At 37.3% G+C, this 21,844-nt stretch overlaps 1 long non-coding RNA gene and 1 pseudogene across 1 annotated transcript in view; one reads left to right on the plus strand and one right to left on the minus strand.

Annotated features, from left to right (window-relative positions):
- Positions 1-21,844, minus strand: part of LOC145717279 (uncharacterized) — a 150,243-nt gene that overhangs the window by 14,398 nt on the left and 114,001 nt on the right. The window lies entirely within an intron of this gene.
- Positions 14,540-16,100, plus strand: LOC102749439 (protein NDRG4 pseudogene; annotated as a pseudogene).

Below are 21,844 nucleotides of genomic sequence, written 5' to 3' on the forward strand. Positions count from 1 at the left end.
AATGACAGTTACATGTATTTTATCTTAACAGGTAGAATACGGCTCAAGAACCTCGGGGTAAAGGAAAAGTGACCCTATTTCCATCATGCCCAGGGAACTCACTTAGAAAATTTGTACTTCTCTTCCCTGAAACTCTAGGCTCTATGGGTCTGGATGGCTTGGATTCCAGAGCATGGTTCTACCAAAAGACACAGCAAGAATGCCATTAATAAAATATGATGCATCCACACAATGGAATGTTGTCAATAAAAGGGAAGTACAGATACATGATAAAACATGGATAAGCCTTGAAAACATTACGCTAAGTAAAAGAAACCAGTCACAAAAGATGACATTATTGTATGATTCTTTTTTGGAAATTTCCTGAATGGTTACTCTGATCTTTTCCTGCATAGTATATATCATAATTATAAATAAATATTTGCTTAACAACTGTGTTAAATATTGGACTCTAAGTCCCATGAGGATAGGTACCACATCTGCCTTATTTACTCCTGTTATCTCTAATTTTTTTTAAAGATTTTTTATTTATTTATCTGAGAGAGAATGGGAGACAGAGAGCATGAGAGGGGGAGGATCAGAGGGAGAAGCAGACTCCCCGCTGAGCAGGGAGTCCGATGCAGGACTCGATCCCGGGACTCCAGGATCATGACCTGAGCCGAAGGCAGTTGCTTAACCAACTGAGCCACCCAGGCGCCCCTATCTCTAATTTTTTAAACAGTACCTAATACACAGAGGAAATAAAATGAGTATATAGTAAATAAACTATATTTTTTAAAAACCTGTACATTGGTATACACAGCTTGTACTGGACAGAAATCTTTTCAGTCACTGAGTCGAGTCATTTCTATTTTTACTAAGATATATTTTTTTTGGTCATAATTTTACTATCAGAATTATGGGTATCTATGTACTGGTTATAAAGAAAATCTAAGTTATGGAAATTATGGCTTAAAGCTATAAAGTACAGTTTAATTAAAACTGTCTTCAATCAAGTTGAAAATTTTGCATAATCTAGTTTTTAGTCCTCAAATCAATGCAATATGTTGATGTATTTTGTAGCATTGTAAATTAAATACTCTGTGAAATGTCTGATAAGAATGTATTGCCAGTAAAGATAAGATTAGAGTGAAGCCTTCAGGGATACAACAAACTTTGCTTATTCCATATCAGGAGAATAATCATATCTATTCACATGAATCTATATAAATACATATCCACACACATACATTGTACTGTAAACATTGAAATCTAGCCTAGCTCATCTAAGGAAATAATTGCTGCCTAACACATCTAATCAACATGATCTTATAGTAAGATTATAAAAGTGAAAATGCCAAGGTCTACTATCTGGATATTATATTCATTAAGTAAAGGAAGCAAAGGAAAAAAAAAATCAAAGAATCTGATTTTTTTTTGAAGCTTATTGACTTATATAAATTCCTTGATCATTTCATTATTTACTGAATTTATCTATCTGAGAATAGAGACATCCATATTTTTGCAAAACTTCCCATGAGATCTTGAATCTCAGACATTTTTTTGTATTTATTGACTTAAAGTAACTTTTCCATTACTATCAACAATGTCTATCTGTCTTAATTAATTTATTCAGGAATTATTTACTTTGTATATGCATTTGTCATTTCGAGTACAAAGAATAGCATCCTTTCTAGCTCTTTGGGGATATAAAGCAGGCTGCCTCTGAGAATAGAACCATAATTTCAATATATTTAAAGAAAGAATATGTCAGCCGGAGGTGAATTTATGAATCACTGAGATAGTGTGTATGAGAGAGAATAACAAAAGTAGACGTTCCCTAGGCCTTTCTAAATAACTTTTGAGGAAAGGGCACCCTAGCCAGTGGTCTGACATGTTTGGTAGCCATTGTTGGGGTGAATTCATGGTCAGGGAGAGGAATCAGGCTATCTTACCTGGGTGTCTTTAAAGCTCAATTCATCTCCTTGATGCTTCCTGTCCAATATTTAGATTCTGATTCTGATCTGAATCCTCATGGAAATCCAGTTATTGTAGAGAAAACATGTGCTTCTCATACTGAACTTCAGATTCTCTCTCATGGGATATTAAAATTATTATAAAATCAGAAACTGACATTAAGAGGGTTTCTTTATTCGCTCACCAATATTTTAAGAGCCTTCAGTAATGATGTAAATTATGATACATGATAAAAATAAGCAAGACAGCCATTGTCCCCATCCTCACGGAGCTTACACTCTAGTGAAGAACTTACACAATTAAGAAACCACTTGCAATAAAATGTGATGAATGTTATGATGAGAGGGATTGGGATCTTACAGCGGATGTATATCAGGGGCATGTAATATACTTACATATTTAAAATGGGATCAGGGAATACTTCTCGGAAGAAATTTCATTAAGCTAAGCTGAAAAGATAGCTAGCCAGGTGAAGGGGGAGGAGTATGCAGCAACACTCATCTAGGGAGAGGAATAACAAGGGCAAAGATCCTGAGTTGAGAAAGAGCACAACATTTTCAAGAAATTAAAGAAAAGTCAGTGTTCTGAAGTAGAGAGTACCAAGGTAGAAGGGATCTGTGAAAGAAAAGGCTAGGGAGGCAAGTAGAAGCCAAATCATTCTGGTCTATGGAAAATTAGGTTAAGGAACATAGACATTATCCTGATTATAGTGTGACTATCTTAAAGGGTTTTTTTTGCAGGAGAGTTATTTGGTCAAAATTTAATTTAGGGATTTCCCTCTAGAGAATATTCTGTGCAGAGAAAGACTCGGGGACACAAGTTTGAAAGGTATGGCAATATGAAGAGATGGTATGTTTAGGGACTTGTAATAAATAGGACTTGACCGAATAAGTTTAACGCGTACTTACTAACTTGGATGTTTCTATCTGTGGGTGGTGATACATCCTATTTTAAATGGATAAATCATCATTCTGGTTTTATATAGTGATGCTGTGAACTTGGTAAATGTGAGTATGTCCCTGGTAGCTGAATGATATATTGACTTTTGGTATATTGATCATAGTAAAGTTTCTTAGCATAGAGGCTGAACTTTTGATTTAATAAATTCGAGGGAATGAATGGGTTTGCTATACCCCTTAGAAAAAGACTGCTGACTTTGTCCCAGGCAGATATTCATATATATATTTGTCCATGTAATTGTCAGGACAGTAGCTTAAGTTAAAGAAAATATACCATGATAAAAATGGTTAAAGGTAAATGAATAAATAATATCTAGTGACTAGAGATAAAAGGCAAAATAGCTTACAGAGAGAATATATACATTTCTTTATAAAAGAAACTTTATTTTAGTCTTGCATTGTCTCTATTTATTTATGGTAGGATAAAATATAAAAGTAGATTTTGGAACTCAAGGCTTCTGGATAAATTATTGCTTCTTGTAGAGATTTACAAGAATTTCAGGTGATATAATACTACATAGAGACCTTTCTTTTAAGTAGAGTAGAACTATGGGCTATTAAAGTTTATTGAATGATTTTCACTAGTAAATGAATAAAAGAAACTTTCATAGGGAAAGATCTCACCAAAGAACTTTATCCAATACAAGCTCAAAGATTTTCATTTTCAAGGAGACACTGGAACCTCATTCAATCTGGTTTTCTCTCAAGCCATATTCTCCTCCTCATTACTTTCAAAGGTAGGACTGCCCTCATTGCTCCAGCCCCTTAGCATCTTAATCATCAACTCTTCCTTCCAATGGCTTCTGTCTCCTCTATTTAACTATAAAATTCTAGGGATATCAAAATCAAATTCTCACTGAAGAAAGCTTTAGAGTGTTTAATCCAAAAAGCAAAGTTTTTGATACAAAACAAGAGCCACTTCTACACAATACATGATGAAAGGCTTGACACATTTCAGTTTCTCCTATAACCAGAACCAAAATTCTCAAGAGGAAGGTTAAAATGCTGTCATGATTATATTTCAGAAGACAGAATGTTGACTCAGTCTAGGTATACATGGGCAACACTAATTCTCCTCTATGGAAAAAACAACAACAACAACTGTACAATCTTGGCTAAAAACGAAATAAAAACAGAGACACTGAGTTGTCACATGTATAAAATGCTCAGTTTGATTTTAACAATAGAACCCCAAATTTTCAAATAGTCAGAAACAGTAATTTTACCAAGGGGATTTTTGACATCCAATATATATGTCATTTTCTTTTCCTCTCTTTTAACTGTAACATATTTGACCTTGAAGATGCATTTGATCAAAAAACATAATTCCCCTTTGATGAGAATGTCTTTCTGAGATGCACCCCTCTCTGAGCAGCGTAATGTGTCCTCTTCACAGACAGCAGCTCTGATTCTGTCTAGTAGAGAAAGACAAAACTGTGTTTCTGTTACTGACCAAGCCTGGGGAAAACTGTCTTTCAAAGACAAAGGCAATATCAAGGCAATGAAGCTTTTGGCAGCCATTATGAGCGTCAAGCTGTGTCTTGTATTCAGCAGCTGAACAGATACTACACTAAAGCTTTAGAGAGATTTGTTGGTCACAGCTGCCACCTCGTCTATCAGCCATTACAGGAAGAGCATTGGAGCGTACGCTTAGTTTCCCAGATGAAGGTTGAAATCCTTGTTAGTTCTGATTTACCCTAAAGAAGGTAAAGTTTTGGCAACATTGCATAACAGCACTGAAAAAAAAAAAACCAAAAACAAAAACACAAAACAAAACACGCAGGAACACAACTTCCTTCTTTTTCCTAATGAATCAAATCTAAATAGAGATGGGCATTTCTGGTGTTCCAAGTTCTTTCTGTGACATTGCACGTGCATTTTAACAATTATAGCTGGACTTGGGGAGAGAGATTGTAAGCTATTAGTATTTGTTTCTGCCTCTGATAGGCATGCTGAGGAGAGAACAAGAACTCAGGAAAGTCAATATTTTTGAAAAGCAATAAAGGGGATGAAATTCAGTAAGCAGTTCAAGGTTGAGCTCTACCATATATTAGAACCTAAAGAATCAACTTCCAGTTGTTAATTATCTATGTTAATACTGTGTTTGTGTGGAATTTTGCAGTTAAATGCTTTATATTTTTACCTCATTTCTGATTTGCTGTTCATGCAATGCTTGACTGGAAATAACAATAGCAGCATGTGGAGGTATTTCAATTGTGAAAAGGAAAATTAGTACAGTAAATCACTGAGAAGTTTACATTCTCCCACCCACCTATATCAATACAGCTCCAATGTCAGCCACTGTTTTTTGAAATGTCTTTTAAGAAGAGAAAATTAAACAGCTTTTCAACAGAGAGCAGCTTTTCTCCAAAAAACAGATAGAGAAAGGATTTAGTTCCATAAAGAAAAAATTAAAAAGTAAAAACAATAGTATCTGGAAGAGTCCTTTGGAATCAAGCTTCATCTCTCCAGATATGTGTCCACATGCACCCAGAATTAATCTAGGTCACTCAGCTGTTCAACAAAATGTCATTTATTCATTTGTTCACTGCTTCAAAAATTCATCCAAGTCTTACACATATTTTCTACATAGATAATCATGCTATCTGTGAAAACGGACAGTTTTATTTCTTCCTCCCCAACCTGAAGACCTTTTATTTCCTTTTCTTTTCTTATTGTATTAGCTAGGACTTCGAGTGCACAATTGAAAAGAGAGAGCATCCTTGATTGGTCCTGATCTTAGTGGGGATTGCTTTATATTTTTAATCTATCCTCCAAAAATTATCTCTTCTCTGCACTCTTTTAATAAGGAAATATGAGAAAGAATTCGTTGTTTGACAATACAAAGCTGGCTCTAAATTGTGGCAGGTTACAAAATAGTCACTTTAATATGAAAAAAGAAGTTTAAAAAATAAACCAGTAACTGGAAATAGCTATTTTTAGTATTTTGAATATATTTAAAATTATGAAAACATATGCCAGACAGGTCAGAAATAAGTGGCTAAAAATGACTTTCAAGGGTTAAAAACTCCCCAATATTCCAGATCCCTTTCTTTACTTCAAACTATTTTTAATGACTTATTAAAATTAAATTTAAATTCATCATAGAAAATAAAAAAATAGGAGAAGCCAGCAAAAACACAAAAAAGTCACCTATTAACCAAAAGACAATTCCTCTACCATGACCTTATTTTGTTCTATTTAAGATTTTCTATATGTATTTGATATAGATCTTTTTCAAATGCACATGGTTTTATAAGCAGAAATTGTAGTCAACCAATTTGCTATTATGAAGTACTCAAGTTCTCTACAATTTTTACTTTTTGGGAATATTTACATTGCTTCTAGATTTTGCAATTATATGCGGTGGCAACCAAAAATAGTTAACTTGGAGAACACTTTTAGAAAGATAAAAATGCTCCAGTCAAACAGAGAACTTAAAAGCAGCCCCTTGTTACACTATTGGCCATAATACTTATAATACTTAGAAAAGGAAACCCTAAAGATCTTTATTTTTAACCAAGTTTCAGTTTCAGTGAAATTAGGTGATCAATCAACTTGTTTTCACCAACTGATTGACTGTGTTTTTTGGGGCCACATTACTTGAAACTTAGTGCATTGAGTATGGACACAGTAAAATGAGATTCACATTTGAAAAGGTTTATCCTGTCAATGTGGAAAACTGATTAAAGGGAAATGAAATAAGTGAGTCTGGAATACAAATTTGGATGTTTGTTGTATTAATCAAAGTGAAAATGAAGACCTGAATTAAAATTCTCAGAAGACACATAAAAGGAAGGTAAAAGTCCATGACACACTGAAAATATTAGGTTTGTAGGGTAAGAAAGAAGGAGTAGATAAAGGCAATGTTTGAGTTTCTATAATGGGCAATTATGTGAATTTTTGTGCTGTTAACTGTGGAAGTAATTTCAGGGGAAATATGATGAGTTCACGTATAGAAAACAAATTTGAATTGTTTATCAGACATCCCAAGAGCATTTTGATAGATGGCTTAATTTATGGATTTTAAGCCCTGAAAAAAGATCTGGGTTGGAGATACTTCTAGAATCAAGAGCACAAAAGTGGGAGATAACTGAGGAATAGATACATGACCCAAGTATAGCATATAATGCATAAAGAGGAAATGAAGAATGGAACCTTTAAGAGCAACTCATTTAATGAATTAAATATAAAAACTCATGAAGGACTTTGACAAGAAACAGTAAAAGATATATGCTAAAAATGAGAATAAAAGAACTGTCACCATGCTTAAGAGAGAGAAGTTTAAGAGTGAACATATGATAATTCTATCATATATACAAAGAGCTCAAGGAGAAAAAGTGTTACAAAGGGACCTCCTATACCCTGGTCTCATGAGTCCATGTAAAGGAAGTGCTCTTGAAGTAACTTTCCTGGCTTCTCTTTCCCCGGAGAAAAGTGACTGATGAGAATGGTGAGCTGGTAGAAGGAGCCTGCAGCTACCATGCCTTCTCTCACATTCCTTGCCACGGCAGAGGGGGTTTGCCTCTGTGAAGGAGGCTTACAGCCTGGGATACGTTTGATTCATGGAAGTTTAGAAAGCCTATCCGACTGCACACAGAATCCATGTCCTTCAACTCAGGTGTTGTAAGTGATAATGCTGACATTCTAATCTCCCTTTTCACTGACCCATGTCCTATTTCTCAACTGTTTCAGAACTGAGGCATGAAAGAGAATGCTGTTAGGTATTGACTGATTCAAACATCGGTAATAAGGATTGAATAGCGTTCGTCCACCTAACATTACAAATAACCGTGTAACCATAATTAGAGCAGTTTTATTGGAAGCCAGACTGTAATATGTTGGACAATAAATGTGTTATAAGTGGTGATCAGAAGGATGGATTATTTCTACCAGAGTGTTGGCTTTTGAAAGAAAAGAAACAGTGTGTTCGCTGGGGAGGACTCAGTGCTGAGGGAGTTCTGCGATGAGGCTACTGTTACTGCTTTTTAATATGAACAGAGCACAATATGTTTAACGTTTTAGGGTAAAACGAGCTGAAGGCGCAAGGAGACAGAGCGGACTTGATGAAGTGTAGTCCTTAAAGTAGTGAGAGGACATAAATTTCAGAGCGTAGGTGGGCAGGGCGAGGCAAGTAAGGGCAGCTTTAGGGGAGCAAAGCGCTAGGAACACAAAGCCAAGTAAGACAGGAGCTTTGTTTGCTAGGAGCGCATTCTGGGGGTTGGGGGAGACCAACTGAATCAAGCTCAGCATAATGCAAGGGGTAAGATAAGATTTGAAAATCCAGCTCTTCTCCTATAAACTGACTCTTCTCCAGTCTCAGAGTGCTCATTTATTTTCCCACAGGAAATAAATAAAACTGGAGAACGAACTGATGCAGCCTCTACGCAAAGACAGTTTAATACTTAAGAAGAGTGCTATCACTCAAATCACTGTTGTGTAAATTTGTGTCAGTCTTTTAAGGCTTCTTCAGTATCTTGGCCTAATATCCTGCATAAATACTCGAGAAGTAGCCTGTTAACTGTTAAAGAGTGTGTGTATTTAGTTTTGGGAACTTCTGAGATTGGACAGTTTAACATTTTTGAGATTTCTGTCCAGAGTATATAAGATATGAGAAGAAATTTAGTTTGAAAATATTCTGAATCGAGAGTGTCTTCAAAAAAACTACAATGTATATAATCAAGACATTTGTCTGCCAAAGCCTGAGTCAGCACATGAATGTGCACAAGGCAGAGAGATGTCAAGAAAGCAATAAAGCAAAATAAGATACTAAACCTGCCTATAAGACTGGTTTGAGTCCATCTTCCCTTTCCCTAGTTTGATCCCTGGCAGGTTGCTTAATTTTTTCTTTCAGTTCCTTTCCTTGTAAACTGGGGAGGGAAAGAAGAGAGAAGAGCAGATAACTTTGTTTACTGTGCTCTGCTGGGAGATTTATTTACAGTAAATGTAGCAGTAAATGTAGTGGTGATGGATATGAAGTGTGGAGCCAGGCTTTCTAAGTTTAAAGTTTGGCTCCCCCACTGAATAGCCACATGACCTAAGTTCGTTTCTTAAATTCTTTATGCCAATGTTGACTCACCTGTAAAAGGCCAATGGCAACAAAGGTTGATGACTAATTTGTAATACCTTGTGATTATTAAGTGAGCTACTTTATGGAAGCTCTTCCAACTGTGTCTAGAACATGGTAAGCAGAACATAAATATGAGTTATTTTATAATTTACCTCACGTGGTGGTAGCAAAAATCAAATGAAGTAATAAAAAGAAAAAAAAAAAAACACTGCTTACTTAGCACAGTCCCTGGCACATAAGAAATTCATGATAAATGGTCCCTATAATTATATTTTCTAATAAGACTTGGTTGATAATCTTGTCATTGGGTGGTATTTATAACATTTTCAAGATAAAGTAACTGAAACAATACAATTCCAAGAAACTTTGAAACATTACAAAGTAAAATCCAGAATCCAAGTCCTATTCTAAATATTTTTCTAAAAGCCTATGCTCCTTCCATTAATTCACTCTATATAATAGAGTCAAAATTTAATAATGCCTACCTCATAGTGTTATCGTAAGGATGAAAGGAGTCAATATTTATAAAATGCTTTATGAATGGTAGGAGTTGAATTGATCTAGGTGTCATTACATCCCATGGAGAAGTCTATATTCTCAAGTCCTAACTACCATCATATTCCAAGAGAATATGGACTCTAGGTGAGGACCACAATTTATGATATCACAACATAGCCTGTCTCAAAGTCCCTCCTAATTTGGAAGAGAATTCAGAGGAAGAACAGATAAGGTGAGTCCTCTGAATCTACTTTGTGGATAGCTACATAGGCACCAGAATTGATATAGAACATGAATATTATAGCTTCTATGTGAGGCAAACAAATGAATACTTTTTTTCCTACCCAAATCCAAAACACACATGTTCTTTTAAATAAATGATAATGTACCACCATGTGTGAAAAAAGAGATTTATACCAGGATGTAATAAGTATCTGAAAAATAAATCAGTGAAAATGACACTGTAGGGAAAACCAATACTAAAATTTGGAGCAATACAAGAGGAGTAAGTTATGTAAAAAAATACATTTTTTTTCACAAATTGAAATACAATTAATTATAAATGTGCCTAATTCATTAAAAGTTAAAAGGCATTCATTTTAGCTAGCTTATAATATGTAGCTAGCTAATAATATGAGCCTGGAAAAGCTTGTTGGTTTTTAATTTCAATATACATTTCCTTCTCTATAAATATTATGATGAACATATCTGTAACATTAAAAATAGCTAGGAAAAGCAATGCCTAATAAACCTAGTATCAAAAATTATTGAGTGCAAATTAACTACACAATTCATAAGTGGTGTAATTAGTTTTTAATTAATAATCCACTTGACCTTTTAGGAAGTAGATGATATTTCTTTATTGCTGATTCACACTAGAGACAAGTAGGAACTATTCTTCAATATTTGCCTCAGGTGGCAAATAGCCTGAATGATTAGTTGTCATGGTTAGTTTGCCTGAAAAGTAAATATTTTTCCCTACCAGCATTTTTTTGAGAACATGAAATTTATCTAAAAAGAATTAACCAATGTTCGGTATTTATTTATTTTTTTTTAAAGATTTTATTTTTATTTATTTATTTGACAGAGAGATAGAGAGCACAAGTAGGCAGAGCGGCAGGCAGAGGGAGAGGGAGAAGCAGACTCCCCGCGGAGCAGGGAGCCTGATGCAGGGCACGATCTCAGGACCCTGAGATCATGACCTGAGCCGAAGGCAGACGCTTAACGACTGAGCCACCCAGGCACCCCCAATGTTCAGTATTTAAAGAATGCTAAACCATTTTTAGAATTATGGGACCACGAGACCCAAATGATGAAGAGTAGTTATTCTGAAAAATAAGAACATCTCAATTGATTAACAAATTTAGAGTTTACCAATATTTCAGAAAGGAACCACATGTGATCCAAAATAATCAGATACTCAGCATCAAGATAGGATTCCTTAATATAGCTGGGGATTTTCCCTAAAATATAGTGTGAAGCTTGCTCAGACTCTATTTTTTTTTAACATTTAAGGAATTCTGTTTATTACCTTTGTCTTAGAATCCATAAGCATTTATGATAAACTGTTCTCTGGTAAACCATGTAGAAGCTGAAAGGAATTGTATATGGTATCACCACAGAAGCATAAAAGCTCAGACTTCAGGAAAACAAACAATAACAAAGATTCCTGATAAAATCTTGCTTTCTCTCTCCTCCAATCAAATGTTTTAATTACCACTTTCTAGTCTGTATTATTTAAAACCTTATCTAGAATAGTTTTGCAATTCTTTCTTTCTTCTTATCTATCCATCCATCATCTATCATCTATCTATTCATCCATCTATCATCTATATTAATTTATTATAGGATGGACTTACATGTTTTTCTCACTTCCAATTTAAAGGTATCACTGCCTAAGTAGGATCTATTCCCAGATTCTCCCATTACATGAGTCAACAACCCTTTCAGATAATAAATGTCAATGTAGATACACATACTTTCTGCTGTTCCACAAAAAAAAAATACTAATGTGTAAAATTAGATGAGATATTTGAGTTTGATGATAGCGCACTAACTCTTCTAACATTTAGGCTTGTGAAAAATGTTACACTGCTCAGGAAAAACAAATTTTTCAGGAGGTCAACGTATGCAATGTGAAAAATCTGATTCTTTTTTTTATTATTATCAACAGAAACAGTTCTTTCCAGTTTTGTTCTGCCAAATTTATTTTTCACATCCTCCAAAGATTCTTCTTATCTCACTTTAGATATTTGTGAAATATTATGCATTCTGTGGCCTGGGCTAAAATAACCATGTTATCCCTATATTCTAGAGGTTAAAGTTTTTCAATTACTCTTTCTGGCTAAAGAATTATATAATATTTCATATTATTTAAAAATAAATAGGGGCGCCTGGGTGGCTCAGTCGGTTAAGCATCTGCCTTCAGCTCTCAGGTCATGATCCCAGGGTTCTGGGATGGAGCCCCGCATCGGGCTCCCTGCTCAGCGGGGAGCCTGCTTCTCCCTCTCCCTCTGCCTCTCTCCCTGCTTGTGCTCGCTCTCTCTGTCAAATAAATAAATAAAATCTTTAAAAAAAATAAAAAATAAAAATAGTTTATTACATTAAAAAGACCAGAGTAATTAGGAAATATTTCTCTATCTCATTAATCCACACAGAATAATAAACTATAAAGGAAAATGTGCTGAGCTGGCACTCCCACTTTTAATTCAGACCTTCACAGTGGACAAGCTATGAGCTCCTGAAAAGAAGGAAAAACAAGGTGGTTTAGTTTAGTAGTTGGTATAAGAATTCATCTTAGCTTGGGAACTATAATAATTTGGAAAAGTAGTTTAACCAAACCTATGGTAACAATTTAGATCCAAGAAAAGCAAAGGTGTTACAAAGGCTTCAGAGAAGGCCAAACTGTCCTATTTAAGCTGAAGAGAGAAAATGTCTTTATTGTTGCAAAAAGGGTGGAGCAAGATGAAAGATCATAGCAGTGAGAAGAAAAGACAAAGTGAGATGATCTGGGGGGAAAGATGCTTAAGTGCTGCTATAGATTAAATGTTTGTGTCCCCCCAAAGTCATATACTGAAATCTTATTTGGAGGTGGAGCCTGTGAAAAGTGATGTGGTTATGAGGGTAGAACCCTCATGAATGGATTCAGTGCTCTTATGAAAGAGATCCCAGGAGTTCCCTCCCACTAGTGAGGACACAGCAAGAAGACAGTGGTTTATGGATCAGAAAATGGACCCTTGCCAGACCCGAATCTGCTGCTAACTTCATCTTGGACTTCCCAGCCTCCAGATCTGTAAGAAATACTTTTTTTTTTCTTTTAAGATTTATTTATTTATTCAACAGAGAGAAATAGCAAGAGAGGGAACACAAGCACGGCAGGGCGGGGGGACGGGGGAGGTTGGAGCTGGAGAGGGAGAAGCAGGCTCCTGGCCAAGCAGGGAGCCCGATGCGGGGCTCGATCCCAGGATCCTGGGATCGTGACCTGAGCCGAAGGCAGACGCTTAAGGACTGAGCCACCCAGGCGCCCCTGTAAGAAATAATTTTCTGTTGTTTATGAGGCACTCAGTCTATGATATTCTGTTATAGCAGCCCAAACCCAAACATCCACCAACAGATGAACAGATAAACAATATGTAGTATATGAGTACAATAGAAAATTATTCAGATTTAAAAAGGACTAAAATTCTGACACGTTATACCTGCTACAACATTAAGACATTATGCTAAATGAAACAAACCAGATACCAAAGGACAAATACTGCAGAACTCCTCTTATCTGAGGAACCTAGAATAGTCAGATCCGTAAAGTGGAATAGTGGTTGCCGGGACGGGAGGAAGAGGAAAATGGGAAGTCACTTCTACTGCTTAATGGGTACAAAGTTTCAGTTTGAGAAAATGAAAAGTTCTGGGCGATGGATGGGGGTGATAGTTGCACAGGATTATGAATGTACTTCGTGTCAAAATGGTTAAAATGGTAACTTCTGTGCAATGTCTATTTTATCCCAATGAAAAATATTCTTTGGAAGTCAACAATGGAGGGAATGTGAAAGAGAGTTTCAAGAATAAGGATACCTACAGTTCCGTTTGAAGTTGTTTGTGATACAAACCCCACTGTTTTCTACCACTGAAGTCTTTAGAAAAATACAGTGTGTTCACGTTGTAAAATTTTAAGAGGCCAATGTTGATCAATATGGTTCAGCAGATACAGAATCAGAAGCCCAAGAGGCAGGGAAGACTGAATATGTAAGTCCTCTGGGAACTTGCATCAATCTTAGGAAGAATTTTGGATTTTTGTAAATCATGCTATTAAGAGACATAAGGTAACTTTTATCCCTGAGATGCAGAGGAGGCCCCCAGCTGACATATGCATGACCTTTCCAAAGAAAGGTCCAAGAAAACATGGTGGTTAAACTCCATGAAGTAAGAGGTGCCTAAGAAAGAGTTTTCTGCTCCATGGGTAGATAGCTTAGAGACCATTTCTTACTTCGTCCAAAAGGATGCATCAAATTAAAAACAAAATCATTTACAAAAACTATATGCTTCAAAACCCCCTTTCACTCTGCCTCCCCAAATAGTCAGACATACTCCAAAGATATTGCATAAGTTTTAGTTCTCATTTTAATTAAGATAATCACAAATGTAGTTACACTTACATATAATAAAAATAATGCATGAAATATTACTTATTTACTCTGGAGACTTCCAAGTTATCTTTGGAATATCACTTTTATTAAAAATAAACATGTGACACCAGTTAGTGACCCACGTAGGGTGTTAGCTCTTCAGTATCAGCAGTTCTGAGAGGCAGCAGAATAGAGGAGTTAAGAGAACTCAGGTACAAAGTTAGACAAAACTAGACTAGTATTCTGTGGTCTTGGAAAAATTGCTTCTATCTTTTTGCTTAAAAGACTGCTATGGACACAGCGCCATCACCTCCCCCTGGTGCTGCCCCCTCCTTCTGGACCCTGGTGACTCACGCCTTTGTTTGTCCTTCCTGGTAGAGGCGGAGTACCTTCTGGTGGAGTGCTGGGATGGGGAACATGATATCAGGAAGCTTTACCACCTTCTACACATGGTGATCTGGGTCTCCCCCAAGGGAAACCCCCCCTACCATCCTCACCTTCCATGACGTGGGCCTCAATCACAAGCTGTGCTCCAACACCTTCTTCAACTTTGAGGGCATGCAGGAGATCTCCAAGCACTTTGTGGTGTGCCACGTGGATGCCCCTGGTCAGCAGGTGGGGGCTCATAGTTTCCACAGGGGAATCAGCTCCCCTCCATGGAGTAGCTGGCTGCCATGCTCCCCCATGGGGTAGAGCATCTTCGGTTCAAGTATGTGACTGAGTACAGAATGGGATCCAGAGCCTATGTGCTGGCCAAGTTTGTAGTCATCTTCCCCAACATGGTGGAGGGGCTGGTGCTGATGAACCCCGATCCCAACAGCAAAGTCCGGATTGACTGGGTGGCCACCAAGCTCTCTGGTGTGACCAGCACTTTAGCTAACACAGTGCTATCCCCCCTCTTCTGCCAGGAGGGGCTGGTGAACAACACGGAGCTGGTTCGGAGCTACTGGCAGCAGATTGGAACATAGTGAGCCATGCCAACCCGCAGCTCTTCTGGAACATGTACAACAGCTGCAGAGACCTGGACATTAACCTGCCTGGAGCAGTGCCCTACATCAAGACATTCTGTCTGGTGATACTGGTGGTTGAGGATAAGGTGCCTGCCAAGGACGGGGTGGTGGAGTGCAACTTCAAACTGGATCCAACCACCACGACCTTTCTAAAGGTGGCAGATTCCAGGGGGATCCCCCAGGTCACACAGCCAGGCAAGCTGAATGAGGCCTTCAAATACTTCCTGCAAGGAATGGGCTACATGCCCTTGACCAGCAGGGCCAGCCTTGCCTGCATTTCTCACTGGTACCAGCTCAGTGGAAGGCAGCCACCCACAAGCTTGTACCCACTCAGAGAGCAATGAGGTGCTGGGCCAGATCAGTCACACCATGGAGCTGTCCTGTTGGAGCCCATGGCCCAGAAAAGACACCCGCCTGCCCCTGTCCAAATACTGCAATCCTCCCGCCAGCTCATTTTCCCTGTCTGAGCCAAGGCCCTGAGGTAGAAAGTTGCCTGATCCTCCATCTCCATGGGCACCTGACTTGGGGGCTGAGGTTAAATGCTGGGATAGCCCATGAGGGTTGAACACACCCCTAAGAACTTCATGGTGCCTGCCTTTGGGAGCCAGTATGTGGCTGAGGGTCACAGTAGATCCCCATTTTTGCCCCCAGGTTCCATGGATGACAACCCAATTAGCAGCAGTGTGTCCAAGGCCACCAGAAACATGGTGTTGCTAGGGAGAGTTTTGGTCAAACTATGCCAACATTTTATGTGGGCATCACTAAGAAAGAAGAGAGTTTATTTGGAGAGATATGATCCAAGGTAGTGAGACATCTGCAGGTCCACATCACCATCTCAGGACTATTGGAGTGGCTTGGGCTGGGGTTTGCTGGTCCTGGGGTGGGAAGTGAAGGTTCCTGAAGTGAACACGGGCCAGGCTGAGGAGAAAGGCTTTCCACGTACCCAGGTCCCCTCCTTTCACCTGAAGCCCATGACTGTGCCATATACTTCCTGCCCACCCACACTATCAGGGAGAATCTCCTGGCCCAGAAACCAGAGCCATTTGTGTTGGAGCTTAAATCAATTGCCACAAACCCTAAAACAAGTGAAGAAGGGGACAAAGCAATGAAAACTGCAGGGCTGTGGAGGGGGCAGCTGTGTGGGGGGGTGCTCTGAGACTGAGAGGACCCCCTGCATCCACATTTCCTTTGCACATATCAGCCCCTTCTAGAATTTTAGGTCATTACTAGACTGTTCTGGAGCCTGGTGGGATATTAGTCTGTCCCCAGTTGTATTCACTGGCATGCTTCCTTTGAATATCAAATGTGACTGTTTGAAAAGCTGATAGAATTAATCCTTACTATAGATAGTGCTGCAAACCTTGGATTTTTTTTTCTGTGTTCTTTCAGATAATATATCTATAAATATAGATAAATTGGGTTCTCCTGCATGTGGTTTTCCATCAGAGGTTGTCTCTTTGGTCAAGGTGGACTTTTAATGGAGTTCATTATTTTCCTCTCTGTATAAAGCGAAGAACCTAATTTTGTGTATTCTGGTGGCAATGTCATGAAACTATGATATGACAAAATGTAAAATAAATAAAAACCCTTGTCAAAGTGGAAAAAAAAGATTGCTATGGGTATGAAAGGGTTTTAAAAATATTGACTCTCATATCTCATTCAGTTTCACAATAAACTGTTATAGTTATTATTGTTTATCATCTGTTACATATAATTTTAAAGCACCTTGCACAATTACAAGATCAAAAAATACTTGTTGGCAATTTATGATTGCATTAATTTCCTATTGCTGTTGTAACAAATCACCACAAATTTAAAAGCTTAAACCAACACAAACTTACCATTTTACATTTCTATAGGTTAGAGGTCTAATCCAGATCTCACAGGGCTAAAATGTTGTTGGCAGAGCTATATTCCTTACTGAAGTCTCCAGCAGAGAGACTCTTTTAGCTACTAGAGGGTGCCCTCATTTCTTGGCTCATGGCACCTTCCTCCATCTTCAAAGCAAGCAACCAGCGATATTGTGTCTGTCTGATCCTTCTTCCTTTGTCACATCTCCCTCTGACTCTGAACTCAGTCCCGTAATAAGGACCCATGTGATTGGATTGGACTCACTTGAATAATATGAGGTTATCTTCACATCTCAAGGTTCATACTTTTTTTTTTTTTTTTTAAGATTGTATTTTCAAGTAATTGCTACACCCAACATAGGGCTTGGACTCACAACACCAAGATCCAGAGTCACATGCTCCACAGATGGAGCCAGCCATACACTCCTCAAGGCTCATAGTTTTAATCACATCTGCAAAGTCCTTTTTGCCATGTAAAGTAACATATTCACATATTTTGGGGATTAGGGCACGGACATATTTGTAGGACCATTATTCTGCCTACCACACTGATGTTAAAGACATAATGCTGAGATGATTTTAAACTGTGTTTTCTTTCCATGAAGATCCCAACACAGTACATGAGAGTTGTAAGCCACCATTCTATATATTTACTATATCCCATGTGATTCACCTATTTTAGGGAAAATGACGGTGGAATATAATCAACTGGCCAAGTAGGGAGTCAGTTATTTTAGGTATTTTTAGTATGCCCTAATCAGAAAGGCACTGCAATTAGCTTCCCACTGGGCACAATCCTAGCTGACTCTCAGTATATTTCAGGCTGATTATAGTATCTATAATGCATACTTCATCTGATGCTTTTATCCATAAACCTCAATAAACTTTGCAAATACCTGCAGTCTCATTTTCCATAACCTCCAAAATACTAATTTCATCATGCCAATGCTCATGTCAAAAACACTGAACATTCACAAACTTTCAACAAGACAGACATGGTTTTAGCCCTAGATGAGCTTCCCATCCACTAAATGGGAATGCATCCTTAGAAGCTGAAAAAAAAAAGTAGTTTAATTTAACAATAAAAAATGATTAAGTTTCTTGATGTATTAGTTTGCTAGGGCTGCTATAACAAAATACCACACAATGGATAACTTGGAACAACAGAAATTTATTATCTCACAATTTTGGAGCCTCAAAGTCTGAGATCAAAGAGTCAGTAGGGTTGATTCCTTCGGGGGGGCTGTTAGGAAAAAATCTGTTCCCTGCCTCTCACCTAACTTCTGGTGGTTTTATTATCAGTCTTTGGTATAGAAGCATCACCCCAGTCTCTGCCTTCATCTTCATTTTACATTCTCTCTCTCTTAGCATGTCTGTCTCCAAATTTTCCACTTTCTGTAAGAACACCAGATGACCTCATTTAACTTCCCTACCTCTGTAAAGATCCTATTTCCAAATAAGGTAACATTCTGAGATACGGGGTGTTAGGATTTCAACATAATGAATTTTGGGGGCCCACAATTCAACCCATAACGCTCCATGTTAGATATTAACTTTTACATATAGATGCCACTTGGCATCATTACTTTGTCTGGTACAATGTCTGAGAGACAGAAGTCAAATTTCATTGTGTGAATTGGCATCCTCACATGGCAAAATGGTCATGCAAAACACAGTTTAGGAAAAATAACGGTATGAAGCCACAAATCTTCAGAATTTTATTTTGTGCTATCAGTGCTCAAGCACTTAAAAATTGCAAAATTCCCATTAAGAACTCTGTGTGGTACGTCACTTCACTTGTTCCACTTAGAATTGACCAAAAGCTACTGCTACCTGCCTGGTTCACTGCAAATAAAATCTGAACACACAGTGCAGAGTGCAGCCTAACTCATACCAACAGTCAGCACCAACTAAATCATAGTTTTCATGTCACAGGCAGTAAACAAAGCACAAATCAAATAGCAGTGAAACTAGAAAGTACTACCATTTTAAGCTATTAACAGCAAAATTCCTTATCACTTCCCTGCCAAGGTTAGAACAAAGCAATTGATACACAAAGAAGTTAGAATATGTCTATCTGTGAAGATGATAAGAATGGCTTAAGGTCAGATTCTTATCTAACAGGGTTTTTTTTTTTGTCTCTGCTAAGGAACAGTTAAAAAAAAAAAAAAAGGACCAGTTATCTGCCACCCACAACATAAACCTCAAAACAGTCTTAAGCATCTTTGTATTCAAGTCAGTTAGACATTCAACGAATATTTATTGCACATCTATCACATGCCAAGCATTCTTCTAAGCTCCATTACATATCTAATAATAAATAAAACACAATCTCTATTGAAAAAAAACCTTAGGCTTTTTAATCATTCTAAATTAAATTACTTCTTTCCAGTTTCTAGGAATATGCTCCTACCAACAGATTGGAATTGTGTGTGTGTATGTTTGTATGTGTGTGCTTAATGTTTTTTGGCATAATTCTTATATTCTAGATTTTAATTCTTATGGTAAATATTAAAATATATTTCTCCTTAATTTAACACATATTAAGTTTTTAAATTGAGTATTTTAATACAGGCTGGTTCAAATATTTTTAAAAGATATTATTTATTCATTTGAGAAAGAGAGAGAGAGAGAGCATGAGCAGGGGAAAAAGCAGAGTCAGAGGGAGAAGCAGACTCCCCACTGAGCAGGGAGCCTGACGCGGGGCTCGATCCCAGGACCCAGAGGCAGACACTTAACTGACTGAGCCACCCAGGCGTGCATGGTTTAAATATTAATACATTTATAGAAGGAGTGTGTTCTATAGAACAGTGGTACTATTAATAGACTCCTAAGTCAACACTAGGAAGGAAAGCATAATCTAATGAACCGGTATTTTCCAAATTACCAATACATGATAATAAAAAAAAAACTTGCATGGGTAAAAGACAAGTCTCCAGTGCAAGAAAGAACAGTGGATTTCAATGTAACAGAGTATAAGTTTATTGATACGTTTCAAAATACTGTAACTTAACCTTTCAGAGACTACCATTTGTCAAATTTTGTATAGGATCAAATATCCACAACTATCTGAAAAGGCTTTTAAAATACTCCTTTTTACAACTACGTATCTACATGAAGCCAGATTTTCTTCGTATACTTCAACCAGAACAACATATTACAACAGGTAGAATGTAAACAGTGTATTAGAACTTCTCTGTCTTCTCGTCAGCCAAATATGGAAGAGATTTGCAAACATATAAAACAGTGCTTTCTGGGCACCTGGGTGACTCAGTAGGTTAAGTGTCTGCCTTCGGCTCAGGTCATGATCCTGGGGTCCTGGGATCAAGGCCCGAATCAGACTCCCTGCTCAACAGAGAGCCTGCTTCTCCCTCTGCCCCTCCCCCCAACTCATGTGCATGTGCATGCTCTCTCTCTCTCTCTCTCTCTCACACATGTAAAAATAAAATCTTTAAAAATGTATATATAAAACAGTGCCTTTTATAAAACAGTTTTATTAAAAATGCTATTTATGTTAATATTTAATGGGCTTATCATTTATTTTTAATTAATAAATAAATACAAGAAACTTTCTCATTTAATTTCTATTAGAGTAAATATTGATAGCTATAACCCATATGAAACAAAACCTCTCTGAGGTCCACAGTAAGTATAATGGAGTCCAGAGACCCAAGAATTTAAGATTTACTGCACTGATATATATTTATTAGTGCATTGCAATCAGCAGTGCAATAATAATAATAATAATAAAAAGAAGATGCAAACATTGCCTACCTGGGCTCCTCCAAGCCTGGCCCAGAGTGGGGATGATCCTCCCAGAGCCAGGGGAACAGGTGGCAGATGCTGCACTTGCCAGAACCTAATGCCATTAAATAGCGTCATATATTCCTTATCTCTGCTCCGTACTCACCAAGCAAACTTCTGATAATATGATTTTCTAGTTTTTCTGCAGGAAAGTACTATATAGTTCTACAGAGAATTTTATTTATTTAGAAGTTATATTTTTTTCATTATAAATAAACAAACAGATTCTAATTTTAACCATCACAGCTATTTCAACCACTGATGATAAGGCTTTGGTCACTTCTGCACAAACACTAGGCTCTTAAATCCTTTCCCATCAGTGGAACTTGGTAAGGGTCTTTCAGATTTTCCTAATCTCACATCATGATATTAGTCCTGTGTATTCCAGAAAGCCCTGGAACACCTTTGCAAATGTTTCTCCTCCACCTGTAAGACAATGAATTATAAGGAGTCTCAGAAAGGGCAGGCAGCCTCCAGGCCCAAAAGCTTGTTATGCTCATCCGCAGAACCACGATGGTGGCTGCCTTAAGAAAATCTGCTTCAAGATAACTTTCTCTGTGAAGAATAGAACCTGAATTTTTTATTTCTGAGAAGAAAAAAATTAATCCCTGCCTCACCAATAATCAGGTATGTGTTTTTAGACATCATAGTTTAATGATTTAATTGGAATTGACAGCATTCAGGTGTGCTGATTCACCAAGAAGGATAAACAAGAATTTCAGAGCATACAAATTCACCAAAATGGAACCAAATTGTGAAGCTATCTTAATTCACATACATGTGAAAACAAACAAAAAACAAACACCTTTGCAAAGACTTGTGAATTCACCAAGATATACTGTAATAGATTGTTTTATTAGGAATTTCCGGTACTTCCCAATGAAGGAAGTGGTAATAAGTCTTCATTAACATGGCTAAAGGAGTTTCCATTTCCTGATCTCTGCAATTTTTCTTTTTGTAAGCGTCTGTTCTCTTTTTTAATATTCTACTCTGTAATGCCAAAATGCTCAACAGTCTACTTTGGGATTGCAGCTTTCAGGAAAAACTGTAGGAAATCTTTAGTCTATGCACTTGA

Source organism: Leptonychotes weddellii, chromosome 1 (assembly GCF_054177405.1).
Source record: "Leptonychotes weddellii isolate Sample4059 chromosome 1, ASM5417740v2, whole genome shotgun sequence".
In the NCBI taxonomy this organism is placed as follows: domain Eukaryota; kingdom Metazoa; phylum Chordata; class Mammalia; order Carnivora; family Phocidae; genus Leptonychotes; species Leptonychotes weddellii.